General features: G+C 38.4%; 2 pseudogenes; both read left to right on the forward strand.

Moving 5' to 3' along the window:
* The first annotated feature begins 4570 nt into the window (after positions 1-4570).
* On the forward strand, positions 4571-21033 carry LOC131627740 (small ribosomal subunit protein RACK1-like; annotated as a pseudogene).
* Positions 21034-21043: 10 nt separating this feature from the next.
* On the forward strand, positions 21044-23491 carry LOC131627736 (protein fluG-like; annotated as a pseudogene).
* Positions 23492-23712: the final 221 nt, after the last annotated feature.

Genomic DNA, 23712 nt, shown 5'->3' on the forward strand with positions numbered 1-23712 from the left:
GTACAACAGACTACGGAAAAGATTAAAATGATTCAAGAGAAGATGAAGGCTTCTCAGAGTCGTCAGAAGAGTTATCATGACAGGAGGAGGAAAACACTTGAGTTTCAAGAGGGAGATCATGTGTTTATGAGAGTTACTCCTATGACAGGGATTGGTCGGGCATTGAAGTCGAAGAAGTTGACTCCGCGTTTTATCGGACCATTCCAAATTTCTGAAAGAGTGGGAGAAGTGGCTTATCGTATCGCTTTACCGCCGATGCTTGCAAATTTGCATGATGTATTTCATGTGTCTCAGTTTAGGAAATACATTTCAGATCCGTCCCATGTGATCCAAGTAGATGATATACAGGTGAAAGATAACTTGACGGTTGAGACTTTACCTGTGAGGATTGAGGATCGAAGGCTGAAACAATTGCGGGGCAAGGAAATAGCTTTAGTCAGGGTAGCTTGGGGAGGACCTGCTGAGGGAAATGTTACTTGGGAGCTAGAGAGTCAGATGAAAGACTCTTATCCAGAACTTTTTACCTGAGGTATGTTTTCGAGGACGAAAACTCTTTTAGTGGGGGAGAGTTGTAACACCCGTATAATTTTATTATTAATTTAAATTGGAATATTTAATTAATAATTAGAATTATTAAGGATTTTGAGGAAATAATGAATAAATAATGGTTTAAGGCATTTGGGCCATATGAGGAAATAGTAAAGATGGGGGTGTAATTTAGTAAAGCTTTCACTAATCTCAATATTATTATTTTTCATAAAATAATTGGAAATTGGGAAACAAAGAAAGAACGTGAAAGAACAGAATTGGGAACAAGGAACGTGAAGGAGAACTGTAGAGGGAGAGACCAAGAACCAAGACTTTTATCTGAGGTAAGGGGAGACTCTCCGTTTAATCTCTTTTATCGTATTATAGGTGATAGTATGGATTAGGAGTATGATTTGATCCATTGATTCTATATTCTGAATATTCATCTGTGTTCATCGTTAAAATTGAACTGTTAATCCCTAATAACTGATAGATTTAGGGTATGATGAATGGAATTGGTAGGGAATCATATACTATGGTTATGGATGAATTCGTATGCTGTTTAGATGTGCTTTTCTCTGGTTTTTAGACTCAAAATCGTGGACTGGTATGAGTAAAAATGAATGGGTTTTGGACTGTTACGAATTCTGCAGGTTTCTGGGCAATTTCTGGTGTTTCGCGTATGAAACAGTGCCATGCGTATGGGATGAGGTCATACGCGTATGGGGGACACTCCCAATGGGCTATACGCGTATGATACGCAGTTGCCCTGTCCCAAATACCACGTACTGGTGTTTTGCGTATGAGAGCGTAGGAGGATGCTCATACGCGTATGGAAATTTTGAAAGAGGAAATTATTCTGGTGATACGCGTATGGCAAGACTGATACGCGTATGAGGTTGCTTGTAGGCAAAATCTGATCCTGTTGAGATGCGTATGATATGCGTATGAGGCAAGGGGATACGCGTATGGACTCGTATGGACCCTATGATACGCGTATGGCTTCCTGTGTGTGAAATTTCTGTTTTGTGATTTTTCTGGAAAGTTCGATGATATGTAACTTTCGACTTGTAGGCCTGTTTGTATGCTGTTTGAGATTGTGTAAACCTTGTGATGTGATTCTGTGGTTTACTGATTATTGATTGTATTGAATGATGTCAATGTATATATGAACATGCTTAGTATTGATGATGATGATGATGATGATGAAATGAGTATAGATGATGCTACTCATAGGATGGTAATGATGAAAGTATGTTATATATATGTTGCATGCATTCATAAACGTGGGCTGAATCCTATATGATGAGAGGATTCAGCGAGGGGCAGAATTCCCATTGTGTGGAATTTGTGCTGGCAGGGCCGTATCTGGATGATGATAGATCGGTCGGTGGATGATTTCCACTGGTGATGATTGGTACCACATGCATAGTGTCAGTTTCATACATGTGCATGATTTGTTGATAGCATGATGATATACGTTACATGTTGACTGTCTGTTTATCTGTGGATGTATGAATGATTGATTTGTCTGAATATGAAACAATTGGGTGAATGATATAACTATGATATGTTATTATTTATGACGCAATAACATTGGTTAACTGTGATGAGACTCACCCTTACTTGTTGTCATTTTCAGATTGAGGTAGCGGCGCGACTTGGTGAGGATTAGCTCATAAGTCGGTTTTTAGTTATAGTGTCGGTGTCATGCTCTGGTAGATGTAACACTGGGAACACGTTTGTTTTGAGTTGATTATAACTCTAATTGGCTTTGTTGGTTGAGTCAGATACATTAATGATGAATGTTGACTCTGTGCTTTTAATTCCGCTGTGTAAAACATGATTTTATTTAATGAGTTATAATTTCAGTTGTTTCAGTGAATGCATGATATGTACCGACGTGTGTTTTCTTCATTTTATGAACTGTGACACCTCTTGCATGTTTACTCTGATCAATACTTATTTAACTGCCGCGGGTTATTAGAGGGGTGTTACAACATTTACCATCTCAATTTCCTCCTGATACGGCTGAATCGCTTTCTTTTCTTCCTGTTTCAACAATCTGGCCAACTCATCGGGAAGGTCACAATCTTCCTCCTCGGCTTGGTAGATCGGATTGTCAAAATCATCATAAGCAATAGCAGAACTGTTACCAATGGAATCCGTGGTGGTGGAACATCTGCATGATTGATGTTTTTATTTTAGTTTTATTTATTAAGCTATGTGCAAGTGTGTGCAAAAACATTGCCATTTAAAGGAAAAAGTTAAAAAGAAAGACAAAGGGCAAAACATTTGAATGCAAAAACATCCTTTTATTTCATGATTAACTTTGAAAAATGCGAACTACATGGCCCTACAAATGATTCACTACGCCTTGGGCAGAGGGTAGGAATTATGGCATGATAAGAAAAGTAAAAACAAGAAATTTACTCCTGAGCCTGTGTGACTTGAATGACATCTTCAATTGTCCAGTTGTGAGGCATCTCTCCAGGAATACTTGGACGAATCCAGTTATCAAAATCACAGTCACTATCCACTTCTTCACCATTGACAATGGCGTTAACCTGGCCATCTTGAATGATACCCCGACTCACAAACTTGATCGGGCTGCGATCTTCCGGTAGAGGCGCAAGCCTCTTGTTCAACTTTCGATAAAATTGCAAAGGACCCTCATCCGTCAATCTCTGAATCGTGATCTTCAATTCATCACAGCCTTCAGGTTGAGTTTTACAATTCACACAATCAACTCCACAATTCGGGATTATTCCATTGTCAATCAGATACTGCTTCGTGGATAGCAACGGCAAAGTCAAACGGCCCACATCAGATACTACACTCATACCTTCATTCTCAATAGAATTCACGCCCGAGTCTCCGTGAGTAGGTATCATATTGTTGAAAATATTAGGCGTCTGAGTAAACTGAATAACCTTCTGGTCCAACAAGTCTTGCACTTTATTTTTAAATTCCCAACAATTCTTAATCAAATGACTAGGTGCCCTAGAATGATACTCACACGCTTTCTTTTTCTTCCCTTCCGGAACCCAAGTCAAGGTAAGAGGAAGCTTTTGTAATTCAACCATCCGAAGTTCGAGCAAACGAGTCAGTAACTGGTCATGAGGCACCGGAATTGGATTGAACCTTCTTGGTTGTCCCTTTATCTTACGCTGATCCGAGGGGACGTAGGGGTGATATCTGTTCCATCCTGGCATTGGTTTCTTACGAATAGCCCCAGGTGGTAATTCACGTACCATAAGACGTGAAGTAGAGCCTCGAGAATAAGAAGGAATTATCCTCTTCTTTGCTGGAGTTGGGACATAATTGACTTGAATACCCAGCCCATCTGGAGTGAACACAAATGCCCCTAATTTTAGCAAATCCGCAACTGTATGCTTCAAGGCATTGCAATTTTCAATGTCATGACTAGCCGCTCCACAATGGAACTCACAACGAACACCAGCATCCCGATTATGAGGAAAATTCGCGAAGGGCTTTGCAGTACGGAGTGCGGTCAATTGAAACTTGCGCAAACATGGCAACAGTTGAGCATAAAGCATCGGAATTGGGTCAAACTTTTCTTTCTGATTCTCCCTTCTCAAAGGATAGATCTCGATCTTTGATTCAATTTGAGGAGGAGAAAGCGAATTCTGATGAGAAGGCGAAGTGAGAGATACCCCTTGGCTTAAAGGATGACGAGTGAACACCTCTTCGGTTGCCATAGTTTCCAAAAGACGATGTGCAGAAACAATATCAATTGCCTCCATAGTCGCGAGATCGCCCTTCTTCTTCAGCTCTTCCATAATCAAATTCATTTGGTCTTTCAACTGAACATTTTCCTTCTTTAAGGACTCCTGACGGCGAACCATAGCTTGCATGTCCACCATGAACAAACCCATATGAACCTTCATTTCAGCTAACTCCTCACGAAGCTGTTCCATATCTAATCTTTGAGCAAACAGCAGTAACAAGTCGAGTCTGTGAGTATGGAGAGAATACCAAGTCTAAACAAGAAATCCTCAATCCTGAACACCTGTTATACATGAGATGTATGGGATGCATGATATGAATGTAGTGCCATGTTCATTCGATTTCCAAGGAATCGTCGTGTTTTGATTTTTGACAAGCAAGAGGTGGAAAAGCTCGGCACGAGGCTCAAAGATATGATCCCTTGGAAATGGAAGGAACATCTTGTTAGAACAAGATTTGTTCTGATCAATATTCTTAGTTTTGATGATAACAAGGATATGAATTTTGTGTGAGATAATGTGGTACTCTAATACGTTGCAATTTCCCTTTCAGGAAATATATAAAGAGTATGCACAAATCACCGCTCAGAAGCTTTGTCTCAGAAGGTTCAGCATGCAACATCAGAACATGGTCTGGCAAGACATCAGAAGATGGTCAAGGCAGAATCAGAACATGGGTCTATGGAAGCATCAGAAGAACTTGAGATCAGAAGTAGAAGCACTGAAGTTCTGATGGTATCACGCTCAGAAGCACTTCAAGATCAGAAGACAAGAAGATGCTATGCACCAAGCTGTTTGACTCTGATGATATTCAAATATTTTATTCACAAACATCAGATCAGAAGAAAGTACAAATGGCAGGCTACGCTGACTGACAAAAGGAACGTTGGAAGCTATTAAAGGCAACGTCAGTAGACACAGCGTGAACAAGGCTCGAGGTAGTTGACAAAAGCGTGAAACATTAAATGCAAAGCTGTACGGAATACGCAAAGCATTAAATGCGCTCAACGGTCATCTTCTCAAACGCCTATAAATATGAAGTTCTGATGAGAAGCAAGGTTACGAATTCTGAACGAAATAATTCTGAAAGACTTGCTGAAACGCTGTTCAAATTCAAAGCTCAGAAACTTCATCTTCATCAAAGCTCACTACATTGCTGTTGTAATATATTAGTGAGATTAAGCTTAAACGTTAAGAGAAATATCACTGTTGTGATTATAGCTTTTTAAGAAGCATTTGTAAAACTCTTATTTGATTACATTAATTTGTAAGTAACTAGAGTGATCAAGTAACGATCAGGATACTCTAGGAAGTCTTAGCTTTTGTCTAAGCAGTTGTAATTAGAGTGATCACGTGGTGGTCAGGATACTCTAAGAAAGTCTTAGCTTGTGTCTAAGCATTTGTTCCTGGAGTGATCAGGTTGTGATCAGGATACTCTAGAAGACTTAGTCGCGGACTGAGTGGAAAACCATTGTAATCTGTTGCGATTAGTGGATTAAATCCTCAGGTGAGGTAAATCACTCCGTTGGGGTGGACTGGAGTAGTTTAGTTAACAAAGAACCAGGATAAAAATAACTGTGCATATTGTTTTTACCGTTCAAGTTTTTAGACTACACTTATTCAACCCCCCCCCCCTTTCTAAGTGTTTTTCTATCCTTCAATTGGTATCAGAGCGCCGGTTCTAAGGTGCAAGCACTTAACCGTGTTTAGAAAAGATTCAGGAAGAGAAAAACGCTTCAGTAAAAGATGGCTGGTGAAATTCCAACAAATCCAGCTGCATCTACATCTGGCTCAGCTGAGCAATACTACAATGGTAATGGTAACAGTGGTTACACCAGACCACCAATATTCGATGGTGAAAACTTTGAGTACTGGAAAGATAAACTGGAAAGTTACTTTCTTGGTCTAGATGCTGATCTATGGGATCTTCTGTTGGATGGTTACAAACATCCTGTTAAAGTTACTGGTGTAAGGCTCACGAGAAGCGAAATGAATGATGATCAAAAGAAAGATTCCAAGAATCATCACAAATGCAGGACTGTTTTGCTGAATGCTATCTCTCATGCTGAGTATGAGAAGATATCTAACAGGGAAACGGCCCATGACATATATGAGTCATTGAAAATGACCCATGAAGGAAACGCTCAAGTCAAGGAGACTAAAGCTCTTGCTCTAATCCAGAAATATGAAGCCTTCAAGATGGAGGATGATGAAGACATTGAAAAGATGTTTTCAAGATTCCAAACTCTGACTGCTGGATTGAGAGTTCTCGACAAAGGCTACACCAAGGCTGATCATGTAAAGAAGATCATCAGAAGTTTGCCCAGAAGATGGGGCCCAATGGTGACTGCATTCAAGATTGCGAAGAATCTGAATGAAGTTTCTTTGGAAGAGCTGATCAGTGCCTTGAGAAGCCATGAAATTGAGCTGGACGCAAACGAGCCTCAGAAGAAAGGTAAGTCTATTGCATTAAAATCTAATGTTAAAAAATGCACTAACGCTTTTCAGGCTAGAGAAGAAGATCCTGAAGAATCAGAATCTGAAGAAGAAAATGAACTGTCCATGATCTCCAGAAGGGTAAACCAACTCTGGAAAAGCAAGCAAAGGAAGTTCAGAGGCTTCAGAAGTTCAAAGAAATTTGAACGTGGAGAATCTTCGGGTGACAGAAGATCTGACAAGAAGAAGGCTGTCTGCTATGAGTGCAATGAGCCTGGGCATTACAAGAATGAGTGTCCGAAACTTCAGAAGGAGAATCCCAAGAAGAAGTTTCATAAGAAGAAAGGTCTTATGGCAACATGGGATGATTCTGAATCAGAATCAGGATCAGACTCTGAAGGAGAGCAGGCAAACTTTGCGCTGATGGCGACAGAAGATGATGGATCAGAATCTACATCAGAATCAGATTCTGAAGAGGTATTTTCTGAACTATCTAGAGAAGAGTTAGTTTCCAGTCTAACAGAGCTTCTTGAATTAAAAGCTCATCTTAGTATCAAATACAAAAAGCTGAAAAAGCAATTTGAATTTGAAACTAAGAAGCTTGAGTTGGAAAATTCTGAATTAAAAGAAAAAGTTTTAAAACTATCCAATAATGCTGGATCTCCTTCTGATTCAGAAAAATCCACTCCCAGTGTGAATCATATTCTGAAAGAATATGATTTAAGTTTCAGGAAGTTCTTATCTAGAAGTATTGGCAGAAGTCAGCTAGCTTCTATGATATATGCTGTGTCTGGGAACAAGAGAGTTGGCATTGGTTATGAGGGTGAAATCCCATACAAGCTTGAATCTGTGGATGATATGAAAATATCATACAAGCCTCTGTATAACCAATTTAAATTTGGCCACTCCCATGATATTAAGCACACATCACATGCACAAAGTTTTCACATAACACACACCAAGAAGCATGTGACACAACCTAAGAAATATCATGGAACTCAGAATAAGAAGTATCATACTGTTCCTCCTGTTAAATATTTTGCTAACCCCAAGTTCAATCAGAACTTGAGGAGAACTAACAAGAAAGGACCCAAGAAATTGTGGGTACCTAAGGAAAAGATTATTCCTATTGCAGATATCCTTGGCGGCAAAGAGGACAGGAAGCAAAATGTCATGGTACCTGGACTCTGGGTGCTCGCGACACATGACGGGAAGAAGGTCTACATTCCAAGACCTGGTGCTTAAACCAGGTGGAGAAATCAAGTTTTGAGGAGATCAGAAGGGCAAAATCATTGGCTCTGGAACCATAAGTCTTGGTAACTCTCCTTCCATAACTAATGTACTTCTTGTAGAAGGATTAGCTCATAACTTATTATCCATAAGTCAATTAAGTGACAATGGTTATGACATAATCTTTAATCAAAAGTCTTGCAAGGCTGTAAGTCAGAAGGATGGCTCAATCCTATTTACAGGCAAGAGGAAGAACAACATTTATAAGATTGATCTTTCTAATCTTGAGAAGCAGAAGGTAACTTGTCTTATTTCTGTTTCTGAAGAGCAATGGGTCTGGCACAGAAGATTAGGACATGCTAGTTTGAGAAAGATTTCTCAGATTAACAAACTAAATCTGGTCAGAGGACTCCCAAATCTGAAATACAAATCAGATGCTCTTTGTGAAGCATGTCAGAAGGGCAAGTTCTCCAGACCTGCATTCAAGTCTAAGAATGTTGTTTCTACCTCAAGGTCGTTAGAACTCCTGCACATTGATCTGTTTGGCCCAGTCAAAACAGCATCTGTCAGAGGGAAGAAATATGGATTAGTCATCGTTGATGATTATAGTCGATGGACATGGGTAAAGTTCTTGAAACACAAGGATGAGTCTCATTCAGTGTTCTTTGAATTCTGCACTCAGATTCAATCTGAGAAAGAGTGTAAAATCATAAAGGTCAGAAGTGATCATGGTGGCGAATTTGAGAACAGATTCTTTGAGGAGTTCTTCAAAGAAAATGGTATTGCCCATGATTTCTCTTGACCCAGAACTCCACAGCAAAATGGAGTTGTAGAGCGAAAGAATAGGACTCTACAAGAAATGGCCAGAACCATGATCAATGAAACCAATATGGCTAAGCATTTCTGGGCAGAAGCAATTAACACTGCATGTTATATTCAGAATAGAATCTCTATAAGACCTATTCTAAATAAGACTCCTTATGAATTGTGGAAGAACAGAAAGCCCAACATTTCATATTTCCATCCTTTTGGATGTGTATGTTTTATTCTGAATACTAAAGATCATCTTGGTAAGTTTGATTCTAAAGCACAAAAGTGTTTCCTTCTTGGATATTCTGAACGCTCTAAAGGCTACAGAGTATACAATATTGAAACATTGATTGTAGAAGAATCAATCAATATCAGGTTTGATGATAAGCTTGGTCTTGAAAAACCAAAGCAGTTTGAGAATTTTGCAGATTTTGATATTGATATATCAGAAGTTGAAGAACCAAGAAGCAAAGCTGCAGAAGCTGGCAGTCTCAGAAGCAATGGATCAGAAGATCAAGTTGCTGCATCTTTAGAGAATCTTAGGATTTCTGAAGAACCAACTATCAGAAGATCATCTAGACTTGCCTCAGCTCATTCAGAAGATGTGATCCTTGGAAAGAAAGATGATCCCATCAGAACAAGGGCATTCCTTAAGAACAATGCAGAATGTCAATTAGGTCTTGTTTCTTTGATCGAGCCAACTTCTGTTGATCAAGCTCTAGAAGATCCAGACTGGATAATTGCCATGCAAGAAGAACTAAATCAGTTTACAAGGAATGATGTATGGGACTTGGTTCCTAGACCAAAAGGATTTAACATCATCGGTACTAAGTGGGTTTTCAGAAACAAGCTAAGTGAGAAAGGTGAAGTGGTAAGAAACAAAGCCAGACTGGTTGCTCAGGGTTATAGTCAGCAAGAAGGGATTGATTATACAGAAACCTTTGCACCAGTGGCCAGGTTAGAATCTATTCGTCTATTAATTTCTTTTGCCACTCAACACAACATCACTCTTTATCAGATGGATGTCAAGAATGCCTTCTTAAATGGTTATATAGATGAAGAAGTTTATGTTCACCAACCTCCTGGCTTTGAAGACTCCATGTCTCCAAATCATGTTTTCAAATTAAAGAAATCATTATACGGATTGAAACAAGCTCCCAGAGCTTGGTATGAACGTTTGAGTTCTTTCCTTCTGGAAAATGATTTCACTAGAGGAAAAGTGGACACTACTCTCTTTTGTAAAACATTTAAAAAGGATATTTTAATTTGTCAAATATATGTTGATGATATTATCTTTGGAACATCTAATGCTACACTTGGAAAGGAGTTTGCTGAGTCTATGCAGGCTGAATTTGAAATGAGCATGATGGGAGAACTCAAGTATTTCCTTGGGATTCAAATCAACCAAACTTCCGATGGAACCTATGTTCATCAAACGAAGTATGTGAAAGAACTTCTGAAGAAGTTTAATCTTTCTGAAAGCAAAGAAGCCAAAACTCCTATGCATCCAACATGTGTACTGGGTAAGGATGAGGTAAGTAAGAAGGTAGATCAGAAGTTGTACAGAGGTATGATTGGATCTCTTCTATATCTAACTGCTTCTAGACCTGACATTCTCTTTAGTGTTTGTTTGTGTGCTCGATTCCAATCAGATCCAAGAGAATCTCATTTAACAGCTGTTAAGAGAATTCTAAGGTATCTGAAAGGTACTACTAATGTTGGTTTAGTTTACAGAAGATCTAAAGATTACAACTTAGTAGGATTCTGTGATGCTGACTATGCTGGAGATAGAATAGAAAGAAAGAGCACTTCTGGAAGTTGTCAATTTCTTGGAAGTCATCTGATCTCATGGTACAGCAAGAAGCAAGCTACTATTGCCCTCTCAACAACAGAAGCAGAATATGTTGCTGCTGCTGGTTGTAGCACACAAATGCTCTGGATGAGAAGTCAGCTGGAAGATTATCAGATATATGAGAGTAACATTCCTATTTTCTGTGATAATACTTCTGCTATATGTTTATCTAAGAATCCTATCTTACATTCAAAAGCTAAACATATTGAGATTAAACATCATTTCATAAGGGACTATGTTCAGAAGGGTGTTATATCTTTAAACTTTGTGGATACAGACCATCAATGGGCTGATATCTTTACAAAACCCCTTGCTGAAGATAGGTTTAAGTTCATTCTGAAGAATATCAGTATGGATTTATGCCCAGAATGAGAAGATGAGAAGATCTTATGTATGAGTATCTTCTGAAATGAGATTGGATTAATGTCTTATAAGAAGTTTTGATCTTAAATCAATTAGAAATTGTGATTCAGTTATTACTAACGTTTCATTGTCTAAGTTGATTCAGAATCTCTTTAAAAGCAAAACAGCTGTAACTGGCTATCCAGATGGTAAACACGTGTTCACTATTTCTGGACAAGCGTGCGTGCAGTTGAGGGGACGTCTACTTAGGTAACTGTGCAAATCTCGTCTTTTGTCATTATTATCTCTCCTCACGTCATGTTACATTAAATGCCATTCATCATTTCTTTTATTGTCCTTCTTTTCTTTTTTATATCCGTCAAACGTTTCCCTTTCCGAGAACGTTTCCTTTCCCACATTCCCTCTATTTAATTCTCCATTTCTTTGCATTCTTCAATCAATCTATGAGCTCTCTCTCTCTCCCTCTTTCTCTCATTTTTCTATGAATATCTTTTGCATAAACCCTAGTTCATTCTTCATCGATCTAGCGTTCATCATGAATCCTTCGCCTAGTTCTCTTCATCAAAACTTTAAACCAGTTGAAGAAACTAAGTCTCAACAGTGGCTGATCTATTTGAATAGAACGGATGGAAGGGTTAATAGGCTACAGGATGAGAAACATATCTCGGGTTGGCATTCCAAGTTTTTCTCAAGTCAGATCTCTTCTTTGATGTTGTTATCAACATTTGTCCAAAGGAAGAAGACTTTCTTGAGATATTGGAGGAAGTTAGGTTCCATAAGGACTTAACTTCTATGTTAAGGGAAAGCCCATATGAGAATACGCTCTCTCCTGGTGAACTGTTCTCAGTTCCTCCTTTGTATTCATTTACTTCTTTCTCTGGGAGCTGCTCAGGCATGCAGAGTTTCAAGATTTGATGACCAAGCAAGGGCAAGAACAACGCTGGGATTCATGATATACTGGCTTAGATTAGGACTAGGCTAGGATTGTAGTCTTTGTGTACCTGTAGCTTTCTTTTCTAGTTGCACTTGTGTATCAGCATACATCTTCTGTAACTCTGTTTGGTTAATCAATGAAAAACCTTTTCTGCATAACTCTTGTACTTCTGCTTATTCAATCAATGAAAAGTTATTTATGTTTCTTTCCTTTTGTCTCTTGCTTTACATCTGAATCTTTTATGCTTTTTGATGTTATGACAAAAAGGGGGAGAAAATATATGATAAATGATCTGATTAATATTATCAGTTACCGAGTAAAAAGGCTCCACATTTACTAACAGAACTTGCAAAGTTCTATGTTTTTAAGTTATGTTGTTGCAGGAATCGAAGATTCAAGATCAACATAAGAAGCAACAAAATGAATCAAGCTCTTGGATTCTTGAAGCAAGCTGAGTGCTAGGAAGCTTCAGAATCAGAAGCAAGAAAGAAGAATGATCAGAAATTCTGATAAGAGAATATGATCCAGATCATTGTCTATTTGCTCTGATACATTGTCTATTGGATCTGATATATTCTATATGGCTTATATGGCTCTGATACATATTTTGTGTTCTGATACACATTTTATGTTCTAACTCATTCATGCTGACTTTTGTCGTTCAATTTTGTTCTGTAACATTTCAGGATGTAGAGATGCTCTGATGATGCTCTGGTACATTCAACAATGTTCTGATACAATCTAGCATGAAGTGATGTAAGAAGAAATTCAAAGCTCTGAAGCTATCCGAGGGAAGCAGAAATCAGAAGCTGTGAATGTTCTAAAGATCCAGAAAACTCAAGTTCTGAAGCTGTCCTAAATGGAAGCATGAATCAGAAGCTGTGAATGTTCTGAAGATCAAAGAAATTCAAGTTCTGAAGCTGTCCTAAATGGAAGCAGGAATCAGAAGCTCTGAATGTTCTGAAGATTAAAGAAATTCAAGTTCTGAAGCTGTCCTAAATGGAAGCAGGAATCAGAAGCTGTGAGTGTTCTATGGATCTAAAGAAATTCAAGTTCTGAAGCTGTCCAATGGAAGCAGAAGTCAGAAGCTATGAATTATCAGAAGACAGAAGCTTATGTGATCGTCTCTACCGAAATAATCAGGGAAGTCTTTTATTATTAAAGTTCTTCGAGTATTTATTTCAGGGGGAGATTATTCATCTCAGGGGGAGATTGTTAATCTCAGGGGGAGACATATTCACATGCTTATGCTATAGCTGTGTAATTTGTCTTTAGCCGTCTGCTCTTTCAAATCACAAATTCATATCATTTATGTATGTTTTTGTCATCATCAAAAAGGGGGAGATTGTTAGAACAAGATTTGTTCTGATCAATATTCTTAGTTTTGATGATAACAAGGATATGAATTTTGTGTGAGATAATGTGGTACTCTAATACGTTGCAATTTCCCTTTCAGGAAATATCTAAAGAGTATGCACAAATCACCGCTCAGAAGCTTTGTCTCAGAAGGTTCAGCATGCAACATCAGAACATGGTCTGGCAAGACATCAGAAGATGGTCAAGGCAGAATCAGAACATGGGTCTATGGAAGCATCAGAAGAACTTGAGATCAGAAGCAGAAGCACTGAAGTTCTGATGGTATCACGCTCAGAAGCACTTCAAGGTCAGAAGACAAGAAGATGCTATGCACCAAGCTGTTTGACTCTGATGATATTCAAATATTTTATTCACAAACATCAGATCAGAAGAAAGTACAAGTGGCAGGCTACGCTGACTGACAAAAGGAACGTTGGAAGCTATTAAAGGCAACGTCAGTAGACACAGCGTGAACAAGGCTCGAGGTAGTTGACAAAAGCGTGAAACATTAAATGCAAAGCTGTACGGAATACGCAAAGCACTAAATGCGCTCAACGGTCATCTTCTCAAACGCCTATAAATATGAAGTTCTGATGAGAAGCAAGGTTACGAATTCTGAACGAAATAATTCTGAAAGACTTGCTGAAACGCTGTTCAAATTCAAAGCTCAGAAACTTCATCTTCATCAAAGCTCACTACATTGCTGTTGTAATATATTAGTGAGATTAAGCTTAAACGTTAAGAGAAATATCACTGTTGTGATTATAGCTTTTTAATAAGCATTTGTAAAACTCTTATTTGATTACATTAATTTGTAAGTAACTAGAGTGATCAAGTGTTGATCAGGATACTCTAGGAAGTCTTAGCTTGTGTCTAAGCAGTTGTAATTAGAGTGATCACGTGGTGGTCAAGATACTCTAAGAAAGTCTTAGCTTGTGTCTAAGCATTTGTTCCTGGAGTGATCAGGTTGTGATCAGGATACTCTAGAAGACTTAGTCGCGAACTGAGTGGAAAACCATTGTAATCTGTTGCGATTAGTGGATTAAATCCCCAGGTGAGGTAAATCACTCCGTGGGGGTGGACTGGAGTAGTTTAGTTAACAACGAACCAGGATAAAAATAACTGTGCATATTGTTTTTACCGTTCAAGTTTTTAGACTACACTTATTCAAACCCCCCCCCTTTCTAAGTGTTTTTCTATCCTTCACATCTATGCTAGTTATTTTTTGTACATTATTTTTTTGGAAAGTAAATATGCAATGATGCAAGGTGGTGGGACTTATTGCCGCCCACCGGGCATTCTGGACTGCCGGTAACACACATAGTACCAAGTCAAAGGTATAGTACCAAGTCAAAGGTCCGGCCCCAAATGGTACACCACACGGAACACGGAATATCAGACCACAGAACCAAAGCTCATAGTCAATAACACATTGGAATAGAACACAGATTACCACTCGAACAAGAACCATAGTACCCCACGAACAGGAACCAATAGTACACTCGAACGAGAACAGCGGTAACCCACGAACGAGAACAGCGGTAACCCACGAACAAGAACAGCGGTAACCCACGAACGAGAACAGCGGTCACCAACAATGTACCTATTATATGATCATTGATTCCCGCCCCACTCACGGGTAAAATCTAGGCGAAGGTAAGGTCATGAAACGCAGTATACGGTCCGCCCGAAGGTAAGCATCATCACAGCGCAGATGCGGGTGACGATAATACCTCCGTTTGAAACCACTACTCTGCTCGTGGTCACATAATCCATCCCGAGACGTAAACCTCGAGACAAATCATGCTCCCACTCTATCCTAGGGTTCCTATGGTTCACACATAGCTTGGGTATTGGGCCTTTTACCTCTTGTAACACCCACCCAACAAACAGAGATCCAGACAGTCCAGAATATGATGCAGAAAAGTAAAAGCGCACATAGAATGCAATGCAAACAGGTAAACATGCAAAGCAGTAAAAACACCCAAAGATAAACACACAAGCTCTAGGATCGACTCGCTAAGTCCGGACCCGGAATAGGTCAAGACGTCCCCAACAGAGTCGCCAGCTGTCGCTACCGCGAAAATTAACTGAGTCCCCACTAACATATTTATCCTGAAAAGGAAGGGAATGCCAGCAAACCACAAAACAAAACAACGGTCTCACGACCAGAGAAAAAGGGTAAGGGAGTCGGTTACGCGAGGGGAAGGTGTTAGCACCCCACGCGCCCATCGTACTCGATGGTATCCATGCTTGTGTCTAAAACTATGGGTGTGTAACAAATCTACGCTAATCTGGACTAAAATGAATGCAGAATGTAGGGAAAATAAAGGATTGTGCTCACACGGGCCCTACCCCGCTGCCTACGTATCTATTTTGAAGAATCAGAGCTACCGTAGCTCGGCTAACTAGTTTCTGTTTGTTTTGTGTTTTTTAGGTGAACAAGTTACATTCACACTCCGTTGCTCGACCTTTGGAGACTTATGCTTGGGAATGGAGCGAAAATAACAAGCTCTTAAGAAAAGAAAATCAAAGAGTGTGGTTTGTGTTTTAAAGAATGCATGAGGAAGACCTAAGCTAAGGGGGAAAGATTGCTACCTAATGTTATCATACAAAGGGTACAAGTCTTATCTAAACTAGCAACCTACGGGGAAGAAGGGAAAGCAAACAAGAATATCACACAAACGAGCTCTGCTCGTAAAGCAAACAAAACCAACGACACTGGCCGAGTGGTGGAAAAGTGGTCCCGCCATAGCCAAGGGGAGCGAATCACCCGAGTCAACTAAGCATTAGACCTCGCGAAAATGATCGGGCCATAAACAAGAGGAGCGGATCCCTCTCAGCAACTAAGCCGTCACGGATCTGAAAGGAAAATGGTGCGTGCGTACACCGAGCATCAACGTCGAGCGACGCGAGCTATAAGAAATGCGGGGGTCCGGCTGCATGAACCCTTTTCCTGACATACTCGATAACAAGATCTTCTGTAAGTTCAGAAGCGAGCCACGCGTAGCGTGTGCATACTGAACAGACTCGATGAGACTAGGCGGGGGTTGATTACTAACCATTTCTGTATGCCTTCCATGAGGACTTAACGGAGTGCCATATAGGACTTATTACACCGTGACTCCCTGCCGCAAAGCACAAATGTAAAGACACCAACAAAAACAGAGTCTCTTTCGAGGACTTGGCCAGATGCATGTCTAAGTCCTACTTCTCATTGTCATACCCCAATTTTTGACCCTAAGATCCTATATCATTCATATCCCAATCATTAATCAAGAGCTTCACTTGGAAGTTTTGTTTGTGGTGTTGCACTCACCTCATCAATAAGAGGGATCATCAAGCACCAATGATTGTTTATCTTGTATGCATATTATACTAACCCAAATACCAAAAATATTGCTTTGTTTCTTTGTAGGCTTTTGTTTTGTAGGTACCAAGCCAAGACATGCAATAAACAAGGCATTTTTCACATTTTGGACTGATGAAATCGATTTCCCTACTGGGTAAATCGATTTCCCTGTAGCAATCTTCAACAAAATCACATTCTGGACAGCATGAAATCGATTTCCCTCCTGGGTAAATCGATTTCCATAGTGTATTTTGCGCCAAATTCTCTTCTGGAACAGAGTGAAATCGATTTCACTCCTGAGAAAATCGATTTCCTTCGGGCGAAATTCAAAAAAATATAAGGAGGGAAGCTTGACATCATTTTGGCACCTTTTTCTTTGATCATTTTTGTTATTTTACCAATTTTCCACCTCATCAAAATTAAACCCTTCATTAAACCCACTTAAACCTCATTTTACCATTTTTACCATTTAAATACCATTTAAAGACCAATTAAACATAAGCTAATTACCAAATGCAAAAAGACCAAACTACCACTACTCTTGCTCCAATTCTATAAATAGAGACCTCTACTCTCTCATTTCACAAGCTTGGAGAGCCAAAAAATTGCTTGCAAATTCATTTCTCACCCTTTCCAAAACCCTCACCCAAAGTTCATTTTCCATAGAATTAGTGAGATTCACATTGAATCTTGCTAGTTTTGAACTAAGCCTCCTACATTTCACTCTTTTCTTTGCTTGTTCATCTCCAATTGTGAAAGATCTACACACTTTGTGCTTGTTCTTGAAGCTACTTCAACACTTCATTCAAGAATTGGTAAATTCCTAAATTCTAAGATGTAGATCTTTGTTGCTTGTGTTCAATGCATCTTTGATGCTATATTGGTGCTATTTGATGGTGGTTTGATGGAAAATTCTTGCTCCAATGGATATATGATCATAAGGTGTTTGTATATTTGTTCAAATCAAGTTTCATGCCTTTAAATGATGTTTTTGCTGAAATTTACACTGATGAAATCGATTTCCTTAAGGCTGAAATCGATTTCATGTTGTACGTAACTTGTTTTTTTTTTGAAAACTGCACTATGGAAATCGATTTCCCCCTGCATGAAATCGATTTCCTGCTGGCAGAATGTGATTTTTTGCCTTTTTTATGCTTGTTTTGGCTTCCTTCTTCCTCCACTTCATTAATATCATTGGATCTAGGATGTTGATAGGTTTGAAATAACCAAATCCATAATATTAGATGAATGATATTAATGATAGTGTGAGTTGATTATCTTTTATGATTTTCATTCCTCTTCTCCTTTTTTTCTTTTGATCGATGAAAGTCTTAAACTTTGAGAATTCTTATGGATTCATAGAAAAGACTAGATCGTTACCTATTTTCTTTTCGTGCGGTATTGCTTTCGGAGAATGATCTACATATCATTTCTCTCGCATGCATTATCACATAAAGTTTTGACCGGCCTCGTTGTAGGGTGATTTCTACATAAATCACTTGGCGATCTACTTAACATAGCGCAATATTTCGTGTCCCGAATAAAAAAGATCAATTATGGAAGAGAATTGTATGCGGTTGATTTAAGACTTATGGAGGTTTATCGTGTAGTCGCTATGATTTTATCAAGCTTCTGATAAATGTCCATTGAATTTAAATCCGAGAACATCCTTCACTCACCATCGATCTTTCTTACTAACTTTGATAACATACATGACAAGTTTCAAGATGGTTATCTTTAACATCTAACAACTAACTTTAATTTCCGCACTTTATTATACCGCTCTTTATATTTCTCACTTTATCGCTTTATTTTATCATTTCATCATATTTACATTTCGCTATTTTTCCTTTGTCCATTTAGACGTTTATATTCCGCTATTTTCTCTTTGTCCATTTGGACATATGTTTATGTTTCCGTCATTTTCTTTTTGTCCACTTGGACCATACTTTACTTTTATGCTAAAACACTAATAATCAACCAAAAATCTAAAAAAAACACTTAAGGTTCTCTTTGAACTATTGGTTACTATCCCTAGCATTTTGGAGATTCGGACTTATGGACTTAGTACCTCTGGACCCTCATTCTGTTATTACTCCGTGATTGTTATGTCTGTCTGGCATTGGATTGTTGTCTGTTTGTGTATGCAAGTATTTCCTTGAAAGCCCTTGATGGTTAATTCCATGGCATTGAGATAAGGATTTTACCCAAAAACAGCCGTTACTCTGCCAGATTTCCGTCAGAATTTTAATTTGCTTAATGCGAAGTGGTGCTAAGATAATATGTTCATCTGGATCCCCAAGTGTTAATGTGTTAGTATTGATATTCCAAAGGATGGGAAATCTACCTTGACTCACAATGTCAAGTGTTGGCTTCTTAATTTGGTTAGACCGTTTCTTTCCTTAGCTTTTATTTTACGCAATAGAATAGCCTCGTCATCTCCTCCCATTCTTAAATTTTCAAAATCTTCTCCCTTTTTCAAAAAACCTTCTTATGTTTGCAAACCTTTTCAAAACCTTTTCTTTTAAAATATCTTTTGCCCTTAGTGGCCTTTTTTTTCAAAGTTTAGACACCGTTAATTGTCGAAACGAGTGGTTATACCCCACGATTTTGAAATTGATTGATATAATGAGATCTTTTCCGCGTGAGAGAGCTAGTGGCATACTCGTCGATTTTATCCGAGTTGGAGCCCTTCTTTCATTTGCGATGCAAAGAACTCGTTTGTTCTCATGCTCAAGATCAATGGCTGAGTATTTCTCTCCGACGATGATAAAGTGTTTATTCGTTTTTAAAATGTTTTCCCTTTAAGCGGAACTACATTAGCTCTGACTTCTCCATTGCACCGAGGAGGTATGTAGGCACAAAGCTTAACGCTTTGCCGAGCTTTTTTTAAAAATAAAACAAACCCGTTTTTTTAGCACACACGACACAGATTTTCAAAAAGGTTCCTGTGGAGTACCACAAATATGAGGGGTGCTTTAAACCTTCCCCTCATATAATCAACACCCGAACCTGAGTTCTCTTTCTTGTTTTAAAAACAAAACTTTGGGTTTTTCGTTCTTTTCCCTTTTCCTTTGAAAAAATAAAGCGCGGTGGCGATTTCAAACGAAATATCACTACTACAATTTTGGCCTAAGGCCACGCTAAAATTTTCCACGGCTCAGAAACTGTGGCCACATATATGATTTGGCTAGGGTTTTCAAAGCGTAGAATTATGTTATAAAATATTGAATCTGGAGTATGAAACTGTGGCCTTTACTTCAATTGCCACGGTTAGACAACTGCAGATATTTTTAGCCGCAAAGGAAAACCGCGGCCTTATAATTTTCACTTCAAACTGTGGCCCAAATCGAAAAAAATATATCCCTCCAAAATTTCCCTCTTCTTTTTTTAGTTTCCCTCTCATAATTATTTTTTTTTTCTAAATTTTTTTAATTAAAAAAATATAAAAAAATTGATAAGGTAAATACATCTTTACCACCGAATCAGTTCCTTTCTTCAGATTTTCCAAACCCTAAAATCTCTCTCACACCTCACGTCTCTTCTCATTTCAACTTCTCTCACCCTAACCACAAATTTCTCTCACACCTCACGCCGCTGTGTGTTGCTTCAAATCCCTAACCACAAATCTCTCTCACACCTCACGCCGCTGTGAAAGCACTCTCTGCTTCACTATAGCAGCTTCACATTTCTTCACCACTGCAACCATGGCTGAGGGTCCCGCGACAAATCCATCATCCTCTGGCGCCATACCAAGGAGGACAAGACCTACGGTGTCCCCAGCCGCCGTCTCACCGGTCATTCTCATTTTGTTCAGGATGTTGTCCTCTCATCCGACGGTTAGTTCGCTCTTTCCGGTTCATGGGATGGTGAGCTCCGTCTTTGGGATCTCAACGCCGGAACCTCCGCTCGCCGATTTGTTGGCCACACCAAAGATGTTCTCTCTGTGGCTTTCTCGATTGACAACCGTCAGATCGTGTCTGCATCTCGTGACCGCACCATAAGCTCTGGAACACTCTCGGCGAGTGCAAGTACACTATCCAGGACGGTGATGCTCATTCTGATTGGGTCAGCTGCGTTCGATTCAGCCCTAGCACTTTGCAGCCGGGGATTGTTTCTGCTTCATGGGATAAAACTGTGAAGGTTTGGAATCTGACGAACTGTAAGCTGAGAAACACTCTTACTGAACACTCTTGGATATGTCAACACTGTTGCTGTCTATTGATTTTGCTACTCAATCATTGTGGTTTTTGTCTTGTTTGTGTACTGTTTTTTGATATTGATTAATGACTCGCTAAGCTATCTTTTTCATACAGAATAAAGCCCAGCTTGTTGTGGAAAAGATCTCATGCTTCATATTTCAGTCCAGTTAAGTTTTCAATACTTAAATCTATATAGTCTATATGGGTTTCTTGATTTGTGCATCTTGGTTCAAGTATTGCGGACAAGATGTTTGATAAAATGTTTACACCGACTGGTTCAGGTTTTACTTCTATTGTTATTGGAAGCTTTGCTAGGAACTTGCCAATGCAGATCCACACAGGGTAATGAATGGTTTTCAATAGTCTGATACACATGTTATTACATTCAATCACCCTAAATCGTAGTTTCATCTTGCCTGTAACTAGGTTTGGGGATAAATATTTGGATATGCGACTGGCAAATCCTCTTCATCTCCGTTCTGTTTTCGAGGACAAGAGATATTCAAAATCTCGGATTGTTCTCTTACATGCGTCCTATCCATTCTCAAGGGAAGCATCATATCTAGCATATGTGTACTCCCAGGTAAACATTTTATAAATTAGTTAATTGTGTTCCTAGTTGCGAATATGTATTACATCTTCATTCGCAAGTAACAATCTTCTTATTCAGGTTTATCTTGATTTTGGGTTAGCAATTCCGAAGCTTAGTGTACATGGCATGATTTCATCACTGAAAGAGCTTATAGAACTGGCTCCAATAAATAAGGTAACATTATAAGCAATTCTAAAAAGTATTCACAGTTTTCGTATAATTGTATCTTGCATAATAGCCTAAAGAATATATTTACATAATGGATTGGTTTATTTGAGCTTATTTTCATGTCTCACAAAAATGAACTTTGTATTCCAGGTGATGTTTAGTACTGATGGCTATGCGTTTCCTGAAACCTTCTACTTAGGTTGGTTAACATAACATCTACAATGAAACTGAAAATGAAGATTATACTTGAGTCTTTTGTTGTGATTGTTGAATTATTGCTTGAAGTTCTTGTCTGAAAAATGAATGCCACAATTCATTTTTGTTGCTTAACATAATGAGTTCTGTATTCATAGGTGCCAAGAAGTCTCGCGAAGTTGTTTTCTCGGTTCTGCGTGATACATGCATCGATGGAGATCTCTCTGTTACCGAGGCTGTGGAAGCTGCAAAAGATATCCTTGCTAGAAATTCAATCAATTTTTATAAGATTAATTTGTCTAACAGTGCTGTTAGTTCCCATAATATTTTACCTCTAAATGTGATTGATAACTTAGAGAGTGATGTTTCATTTGTTCGTATAATACGGGTTGATAATTCAGGACAACAAAGATGCCGCGTGAGTTCTCTCTACCGTGTTTGCGTCAATGTAGAGATTTTTTTTTATATTTATATTATGTTCTGAGGTGCTGTGCAATTTTTATTTCAGGTTGTTCCTAAAAAGCGTTTCAATGTTGTTGTTACGAAGAATGGGGTTGGTTTAGCATTTGCGGTTATGGGAATGCCTTCTTAAAGATGAATTTGACTTGGTATGTTGCCCAACGTAAGCAACTGTGTTGAGTGCATTTTTAAACGGCTTCGGATTTGTGATGTTGAAATATATATTCTGCTTCTAGGTAATGAATGCAGGATTTGAGAATGAATTTTTCCTCTTGAAGAGCCTAACAAGGTATGTATTCAAAATCATCTTGTGATTTGATTAGTAAAATTTACGGTCAATTATTTATTAAAAACACGAAGAAAACCGTTCAGGGAAGGGAAAGAAGAATGGATACCATTTGACTCGAGTCCTTACTGCTCCTCGTCAGCGTTTGATGATGCTTCCATAATACTTCAGGAAGTTGCTTCTGCTTTACATTCTATCGGCATTCAAGTAGAACAGGTAAGAATATATATTTTTTTCTACTTGTGTGGTTGAGAGGTTAACAACAAAGAGTTTACAAGCTTGTGATCTTGTCTAGTATTATTTTAGTAGATTTTTGTTTGTTACATTCTGGTGGATTCTTAAGATTTTCAGTTAGAGTTTTTGTTTTAATATTGCAACTTGTTGATGTATGATTGTTCATCAATTTATTCCATACATGGCAGAAGATTCTTGTTGTCTACAGTTTTGGTGGTTTTTGATTCTGATACCAAGATGCTGTTTTCTGTTGCAGGTTTTCAAACTTCAACGGTAATGTAAAAAAATGAAAAAAGAAAAGCATTAATATATAGATATATAGATAGATATACACATGTTGGATTTGGAAGTTGGAGCTTTTTAAGGTGTTAGTGGAATGGCATGAATCTTTTAAAAAAAACAAAGAAACAGTGTAATCAGAAAGTGAAGGATAAAGAAATGAGAAAAAGTGAGGTGGAGTCAGATTTGTGTCTCTGGTTATAGAATTGTTTAGTGTTTGTTACATCTCTGTTGGCTATGTTCCCTGAGCTGACTCGGTGCGTCCGGTCTCCGTGGCATTTGCCGTTGGTTTTAGAGATGTCAGTACTATAGTGGTTGCCATGCTCCTTGGAAGTATGAAATATATATATGTGTAGTATAGATCTTTTGAATGTGTAGCTATGATGTTGTAAAATACAGAAGCAACATATTTTTGGAAGTGTATAGAAGTGTTTTCTTTGTGATATTGAAAGTACAAGTTAGATGATTTGGGTTCTGGATGCCACGTGCATCTAAGCTTGTGGCAGAATGGCCAAAATGTGTTTATGGCATCTGATGACAACTCATTCAAAACTTAGTATCCAACTATTATTAGTGGCACTAAAAAAAACTTACTTTTGACCTTAATGTTAATTTGCTTGTAATTAATTAGATTCTATAATCATCAATATTATTGTTAATTTTATATTGATATATATATATGTAATA

This window comes from Vicia villosa, unplaced genomic scaffold, assembly GCF_029867415.1.
Source record: "Vicia villosa cultivar HV-30 ecotype Madison, WI unplaced genomic scaffold, Vvil1.0 ctg.000399F_1_1, whole genome shotgun sequence".
Taxonomy (NCBI): Eukaryota; Viridiplantae; Streptophyta; class Magnoliopsida; order Fabales; family Fabaceae; genus Vicia; species Vicia villosa.